The sequence below is a fragment of the Octopus sinensis genome, linkage group LG2, assembly GCF_006345805.1.
Source record: "Octopus sinensis linkage group LG2, ASM634580v1, whole genome shotgun sequence".
Lineage (NCBI taxonomy): Eukaryota > Metazoa > Mollusca > Cephalopoda > Octopoda > Octopodidae > Octopus > Octopus sinensis.
Genome location: NC_042998.1, coordinates 34,620,877 through 34,630,158, shown reverse-complemented (window position 1 = coordinate 34,630,158; position 9,282 = coordinate 34,620,877). Strand labels below are relative to the sequence as shown.

Below are 9,282 nucleotides of genomic sequence, written 5' to 3'. Positions count from 1 at the left end.
TAGTATGTGTGTGTGTGTGTATGTATCTGTGTTTTCTTACCCCCATCACATGGTAACCAGTGTTGGTGTGTTTACATCCCCATAACTTAGCACTCTAGCAAAAGAGACCAACAGAATAAGTATGATGCTTAACAAAAATTTAAGTACTGCGGTTGATTTATTTAACTAAATATTCTTCAAGGCAGTGCCCCAGCATGGCCATGATCTAATGACTGAAACAAGTAAAAGATGAAGGATTAATCAAGTAAAATGAAATGAACAAAACTCTGCAGTGTAAACTTATTTGTAAGCACTGTTGGTGCAGCCCTCTGGCTCGCCAGCCCTCAGTCAAACCTATTTCTTTACTACCCACAAGGGGCTAAATACAGAGAAGACAAACAAGGACAGACAAACGGATTAAGTCGATTATATCGACCCCAGTGCGTAACTGGTACTTATTTAATTGACCCTGAAAGGACAAAATGCAAAGTCGACCTCGACGGAACTCAGAACGTAAAGATAGACAAAATACCGCTAAGCATTTCGCCCGGCGTGCTAACATTTCTGCCAGCTTGGTGCCAGCCCTCAGTCAAACTGTCCAAATCCATGCCAGCATGGAAAGCGGATGTTAAACAATGATGATGATGATAATACGAGACGATCCCAATAGAATTCAAAACTGGACAGATGGGAATTTTGATGTTTGTTCTTCTCATGATGGAATTGGTGAAACCAGAATTCAAGAGAAACCAGAAATTCGGTGCAAATGATAACCTCAAATCAGTGAATATTTCCTGCTGGATGTCTTTTACCTTTTACCTTTCACTTGTTTCAGTCATTAGGCTGTGGTCACGCTGGGGCACCATCTACAATGATTTTTTTTAGTTGAATGAATTGACCGCAGTACTTCTTTCTTTTAAGCTTGATGCTTATTCTATCGGTCTCTTTTCACAAACCACTAAGTCACAGGGATGTAAACACACCAACACTGGTTGTCAAGTGGTGATGGGGGACAAACACAGATATACACGTACATACATACCTATGCGTATGTACGTATGTAAATACACACACACACACACACACACACACACACACACACACATATATATGATAGCCTTGAACCGCCCTTTGGGTGGCATTCAGGCTACCTTCTGCAAAGGGGACTTTTGAGGCCTCTGGCCCCACTATTGGCCTGCTTCACGGCCCTCTACCCTTGTGTAATGTAATGAACTTGGACACATTCATTGTATAGGGTGTTCAAAAAGTCTCTCCGCAGTGAATTTTTTTCTCCAAGATGTATTTCAAGACATGTCTAGAAGAGTCAACTTATGAATTGAAAATGAAGGGCAACACTTTCAACACCTCTTATAAATTTTTTTTTAAAGTCTTGTAAAGTCTAATATATTTTTTTGTAGTCTTATACCATCTTATAAATATTTATTTTGCAATAAATTACTTACTGTGGAGAGACTTTTTGAACACCCTGTATATATGTTTAGTCTGAATGGAAGTTCAAGTCTAAAAATATGAAGTGAATTAATAACTACAGTGAGTTTGAAAGCAAATATGACTCCGTGAAAGAGTCACAAATTTTCATCGTCAGAATAAAATGAAAAAAAAAGCAACGTGGGAAATGGATCCCTCCTGTCTCAGCATCGATATGTAACCGGAACAGGAAGATAAATTTTCCACCTAGACATAAGTTTCATAAACTACAAAATATAAATATCCACACTAACACACCTGAAACGTACCTGTTATAGCACTTTATCATGTACCTGTTATAATTCTTTATCCTGATTTGAATGTATGTGAAAGTATTTAGAATGCCCAACCTTATTTCTACAAATGTGCTAAACACTGATGCTGATCATAGTTTAATCAATGAGCATAGGAGCAAGGTAAATGCAGAGGGGTGTCAGTGGGGCCCCATTTAAACAGCCCATCAGAAATTGAACCTCCTTACAATACTCCCTGGGAAATTGTGGAATGAAATTCGTTGTCATTATTCTGATTTGGTTGCCAATGCCATGTATTTAACTTAAAATGCAATGAAAATAGAGGGGTGGTCAAAGGGTCTCTAATTAGGCGGCCCTTATAGACTCCCATAGGACATTCCTTGGGATTAGGAGAGTTGCTGATTTGAGTTTCGTTGTCTAGGATGAGTTAATGAACATAAAAAACTGTAACGGACAGAGAAATGTGACTCAAATTTATAATAGGACACACACACACACATATCAGGCTTCCTTCAGTTTCCATCAACCAAATCCACTCACAAGGCTTTGGTTGACCCAAGGCTATTGCAGAACATACTTTCCCAAGGTGCCATGTGGTGGGATTGAACTCAGAGCCATATAGTTGCGAAGTAAACTTCTTACCACACAGCCATGGTTGTGCCTATATGGTTAAATTTCCAAAGAAAATCAAAGTGTTAATGTAATATGTATAACTACACACACACACACACACATCATGAGAATGCAGCTATTACTCACTCTAAAGTACGACTTTGTACCAGCATGAACCATGCTTTCACTAATGGCTTCAGATGGTCAGACAGTTGCAAGCAGACATGGACACCATCTCCTCGTCCTTCTTGCATTTAACTTAGAGGAACATCTAAGATGTAACAGCTGAGAGAGAAAGACAGCTGCACTAACACTTAAATGGCACTTTATTTACCAGTCGTCAAAAGGATGGAAGCCAAATTTAACCTCAATTGGAATTTAACTCAGAGAGAGTTGGAACAATTGGCTGACAGACACAAACAGGACACTTGGCTTGCAGGGTGAGGAGGGTTGACAGAAACTCAGCACAGCGAGAATCAAAACAATACCTATCAAAAGGATAGATGAACTTAGTGTAGGTTCAATGACAATCTAATACTAGCACAGGCCCTCACAAATTCTGTATTGGCATCTGGCATGCTGGAAGACTGTTGGGAGTGAGGCACCCCTTAGCATTTGTTAGAGCATGTCTCTAAAGCAGTGCTTTTCAAACTTTTTGCTGAAGCGGAACCCCAAGGAAACGTTCCACTGGCTCGAGGAACCCCTGTGCAATAATTTAATTGTCTTATGCACACATATCTGCACAAGAGAATTAAAAATTACTGTCGATTTTAGCATTTTTGTAACTTCTTGTGGAACCCCTGGACTGTATTGGTGGAACCCTGGTTGAAAACCACTGTTCTAGAGGGTCACTCTGATATGAAACCAGACATACAGGGAATGGCATCGGATATTTTGGGGGTCTTTGGTTTCTGCTTGAGATCATGGCCCTCCCACATCCCTGAGCCTGTGACCCATATTGGCACCAGACATCTTGCCATGGTTTGTTTCTGGATCATGTTAGCAGGGTAGAGAAGATCTGCAAGGTGCTCTGCAAGCCTTATTGGACCTAAAATTTCAAGTTATGCTATTGCTAGTGATGGCAACTCTCTGATTCCCCAGTTGAGTAGGAATGTGCTATGGTGAGCATGGAAGCTGTGGATGTGCACCTAGGTGAAGACGACTGCCAGTGCAATGAACTCATGCACAAGCATTGCTGGCATTTTGCATGAGCAGTTTGTATGCATTCAGGTTGCCAGTATCGCCTGAATGGCCCCGTGCCGGTGGCACATAAAAAGCACCCACTACACTCTTGGAGTGGTTGGCGTTAGGAAGGGCATCTAGCTGTAGAAACACTGCCAGATCAAGATTATAGCCTGGTGCGGCTGTCTGGTTTGCCAGCCCTCAGTCAAAATCATCCAACCCATGCCAGCATGGAAAGCGGATGTTAAACTACGATGAGATACATATTAAGCATTATTTTTAAGTTCTACGTAAGATTTTCATTAATTTCACAGATATTATAAGCTTCCTTCTGTCGGCCACTGATTTCCTCTGCATCTTTCCAATGGTCAATACTAAAGCATGCTTACTCACTTAAATCTATTTGTTCTTGGTACAAACCAATATCAACAATGCGAAACTGCACCAATTGCCTGTCTCGTTAAATATCGAACGTAATCACTTGTTCTTTATCACTGCTGCTTTTCCATTTCCTTATTCATAACTGATTTTTGGCCAATAGCAGAGATTTATCTTTTGGAATGTATTAATATTCTTGTAATATGTACATGTGTAAGTACAGTATAGTTTTAATTAAGGTTTCCCAGCATTATTTTCAAGTTGTAAGATATTCCTTAATCTCTTGGGTATTTACAGACTCCCTTCTGGATTTTTCCACTCCTTTCCATCATGGAGGTTTATAGCTGGCTACTGAAGAATGGCTACAGGCAGCGTTTCATTCGAGCTGGTATATTCTTTTACTTGTTCCAGTCATTTGACTGTGGCCATGATGGAGCACCACCTTTAGTTGAACAAATTGACCCCAGTACTTAGTTTATCGGTCCCTTTTGCCAAACCGCTAAGTTACGGGGACATAAACACACCAACATTTGTTGTCAAGCAATGGTGGGGGTGATCAAACACAGACACACAAACACACATATATATATATACACACACATATACAGGGCTTCTTTCAGTTTCTGTCTACCAAATCCATTCAGAAGGCTTTGGCTGACCTGAGGCTATAGTAGAAGACACTTGCCCAAGGTGCCACGCAGTGGGACTGAACCTGGAACCATGTGGTTGGGAAGGAAGCTACTTACCACACAGCCATGCCTGTGCCTATGTGTATAATAGAATAAAAATATAAACAGATACACAACCAGTGCCGTCTTACTAGCCTTGTAGGACCTTGCACAAATCAGTGCACAGGGCCCTGCAGTATTTATGTACTGACAGCAAGGCAGAGCATACACACATCCAAATTAGGCCTCATACTCATGGGGCCCCTGGGCAACTGTCCAGTGTGTTTGTCTTAAGACAAAACTACAAACAACTGGTAAGGCGGAAAGCTGGCAGAAACGTTAGCACATCGGGCGAAATGCTTAGTGGTATTTCGTCTGCCGTTACGTTGTGAGTTCAAATTCCGCCGAGGTCGACTTTACCTTTCATCCTTTTGGCTCGATAAATTAAGTACCAGTTACGCACTGGGGTCAATGTAATCGACTTAATACCTATGTCTGTCCTTGTTTGTCCCCTCTATGTTTAGCCCCTAGTGGGTAATAAAGAAATAGGTATTGGGTCAGATGGTAAAAAAAATTATTTATATATCTAAATATGAAGTTAGAATTTTACAGGAATATTGATCAAGAATTAATTGAAGAATATTCGTAATGAGTATGGAAGATAGAGTATTCTTCTGGAATAGTCATATGGTAAGTCTGAATAATTTGTAATTAAGTAATGCTGGTCATCATAGAAAGAATGCAAAGCTGGATGAGAAAGAAAGAGAAAGGAAGGTGTACCAATAGAATCTTACAGCTGTTTCTAGAATACTTGTGCAAGTGCCACATTCCAAGATGGTGCTATGTAAAAAGTACCTGTTCTGGTGTCACATAAAAAGTACCCATGCTAATGCCATGTACACAGCACCCATGCTGGTTCCACATATAATGCACTGGTGCAAGTGCCACATAAAAAGCACCCAGCACACTCTGTGAAGTGATTGGCATTAGGGAAGGCCGCCAACCATTGAAAACCTTGCCAAAACGGACAATGGAACCTGGTGCAGCTTTTGGCCTCGTCAGTTCCTGTCAAACTGTCCAACCCATGCCAGTATGGAAAACAAATGTTAAATAATAACGAAGACGAATTGCAGATGATGCATTCCCCCACAGACAATTAGCAGTGAACATTGTAGTTGCAACACATTCCATTACAATCAGAAGAATGCACCATCTTTGCATGTATTTTTCAAATAGATGTAAGAAAATACCTGCACACCTTCCTTCCTTCTTTCTACCTTTCTTCTCATCCTGCTTTGGACTCTACCTATGATGACTAGTTTTACCAAATATTTATAATTCGGTCTTACATATAACTGTTCTGGGAGAAGACTAGAATATGCCATAACCATCATGAACATTCTTCAACTGATTTTTTTATTGACTTCTTGTAATCTATAATCCCATAACAACTCAATCTCCATGTTTAAATGTATAAATGTCATAAGCTGACCTCATACCAGTTGCCTGCTTATACTTTTTATATTCTATTAAACAAACAAGCATACATATACGTATATATATATGTGTGTGTGTGGCTGGCTACACTCTCGGAGTGATTTCTACACTCTCGGAGTGTTTGGCATTAGGAAGGTCATCCAGCTGTAAAAACACTGCCAGATCATCAGACTGGAGCCTGGTGCAGCCTCCTGGCTTCCCAGACCCTGGTTGAACCATGCAACACATGCTAGCATGGAAAACGGATGTTAAACGATGACGACGATGATGATATATGCTTTGCAATTGCTCTTAACTGTGGTTTGGACTTTTGGGCTGGTCTTTCTAGTATATTAGGCAACCTGTTAAGGCTTGCCTCTTTTGTGTTTAAATGTATACTAATTTATATATATATATATATATATATATACACACACACACACACACACAAATATATATAGTAAACATGTCTGTATATTCTGTGTATTCTAAAAGTAGCCTAACGTAATCCTTATTGTCCTCTGCATACCCTGATGATTTTCCATACAAGCTATTTAAAATGCATAATTATATATTTACATATGTTCTGTAGTTTTATTTTGTTTATGAAATGAAACAATTGCTGGTGAATATGTTGATTAATTAATAAATTAATTTGTATCCATTAAATCTCTCTGTTTTCTAACTCGATAAAAATGCTTGATATTTTATGATATTCTATATAATACATCCATTGAAGAATAATTTCTTCAAAATTTAATATATTAGACCAGTGTGTCTTGGATAAATATCCATATAAATGGTTTAAATATCTATTTCTTTACTACCCATAATGGGCTAAACACAGAGGGGACAAAAAAGGACAGACACACAGAATAAGTCGATTACATCGACCCCAGTGCGCAACTGGTACTTATTTAATTGACCTCGAAAGGATGAAAGGCAAAGTCGACCTTGGCGGAATTTGAACTCAGAATGTAAAGACATACAAAATACCGTTAAACATTTCGCCCGGCGTGCTAACGTTTCTGCCAGCTCACCGCCTGGTTTAAATATCCTCATTATTACTATATATATATATATATATATGTATGTATATACACACACACACAAAGTATGGGGGTTTAGTTCACAGGTGATCTAAATGATTAGGTACGCTAGGTAAGTGCTGTAACGGATTACTAGAGTTCCAAGGTTATAGCCGAGACAGTAGTTATGGAGCCGTTGCAGATTTCCAATATAGCAGATATATAATTGTTAAAGAGGTCAACAAACGTTAAGGCAAATATCTCAAGTCATATGCATTATTATTATTATTGCAAAAAATTTTTTTCCAATAATAATAATAATAATACATATGACTTGAGATGTTTACCTTAACGTTTCTTGTCCTCTTTTACAATTATGTATATTAGAATGAGATAACAAAGCTAAGGCTGTGAGGAGTTTTCAGGACATTTATAATGAAATATTCTTATAGCTGTTTCTGGGATATTATGGATATCCCTTCAGAGATGGTGTGAGAAAATATTTGAGTTCGAATTATTATGGAAAGGAGGAGATAGGGAAATAAGAGAATGACAGTAGAAATAAGTTATATAAAGATATGCCAGCCTCGCCTGGCCCCCGTGCCAGTGGCACGTAAGAAGCACCATCTGATCATGGCCATTGCCAGCCTTGCCTGGCCCCCGTGCCAGTGGCACATAAAAAGCACCATCCGACCGTGGCCGTTTGCCAGCTCCGTCTGGCACGTAAAAAGCAGCCACTACACTCATGGAGTGGTTGGCGTTAGGAAGGGCATCCAGCCGTAGAAACATTGCCAGTTCAGACTGGGTCCGGTGCAGCCTTCTGGCTTCCCAGACCCCAGTTGAACCATCCAACCCATGCTAGCATGGAAAGCAGATGCTAAATGATGATGATGATGATTGTAGTTACAGTTCCATTATTCAAGGAAAATGGTGTATAGAAGTGGTAAAGTTTCTTGTACATGGTACGTAAGTTCCAATAGTATTTCATATTTAGTCATTCCAAAGTATGGAGCCATGGAATCAGTATTGCTCGTTCTATCTATGTATGTATTTATGTATGTGTGTATTACAGGATTTACATTCATTTTTCACAAAATATCAAAATGCAAATGTTCAGTGAACCTGGATATTTACATAAGAGTAACTAAAAGAAAAAAAAAAATGCTTTTGCATCAGAAATGCTGTTCTTCCTTTTGATCAGATCCCTATTAAAATCTGGGTTGCCTAGCAGCATTTCATTTGTCTTTATGTTCTGAGTTCAAATTCCACTAAAGTCAACATTATCTTTCATCATCTTGAGGTTGATGAAATAAGTACCAGTCATGTACTGGGCTCGATGTAATTGACTTACCCCCCAGTGCCAAATTTGAAACCATTATGAAGTAAGGATATTATCCTTTTTTTTCTTTCTTTTTTTTTATAATACCAGGCAATTCATCCCAACACAGATTCCATCAGATCAATAAAGTTAAAATAACACTGAAACTGCCTTTAACTAAAATCATTTAGACAAGCTGAGAATTACAGGTTGTAAAAGAAGACTTCAAAATGACAACGTCTCCAGTGGCAAATCAAAAAAACAAAAAAATGGAAATCTTCACTTTTCCGTTTGTTGAAGTCATCAAGATCAAAGCAAATGCCTTCCTGAAGATGATAAATAAATAAAAAAATATCCTATTGATTCTAAGTTTAAAAAGCATTCTCACAATCAATCAAAATGCATATATATGTTTAACCTTTCAGATTACAAATTACTCTATTAAATGTCATATTTATTCACATTTTTTAAAATTAATCATGCATTGTCTGATAGTGTCAAGATGTCAGTGCTCATCATCATCATCGTTGTCGTTTAACGTCTGCTTTCCTTATTGGCATGGGTTGGATGGTTTGACTGCGGACTGGTGAGCCAGAAGGCTGTACCAGGCTCCAATCTGGTCTAGCAAAGTTTCTACAGCTGGATGCCCCTTCCTAACACCAACTACTCTGAGAGTGTAGTGGGTGCTTTTTATGTGCCACCGGCACGAGGGCCAGTCAGGCGGTTCTGGCAACGACCACGCTCAAAAGGTGTTTTTTTTTTCATGCTACCTGCACGGGAGCCAGTCTGGCAGCACTGGCAATGACCATGCTTGAATGTTGTTTTTCATATGCCACTGGCACACGTGCCGGTAAGGCGACACTGGCAATGATTAAGCTTGAATGGTGCATTTTACATGC

The 9,282-nt window shown here is 39.2% G+C and overlaps 1 protein-coding gene across 1 annotated transcript in view; it reads right to left on the bottom strand.

The window, feature by feature from the left end:
- The window catches only part of LOC115228524 (neuronal calcium sensor 1), a 380,122-nt gene that overhangs the window by 41,260 nt on the left and 329,580 nt on the right, over window positions 1-9,282 (bottom strand). The window lies entirely within an intron of this gene.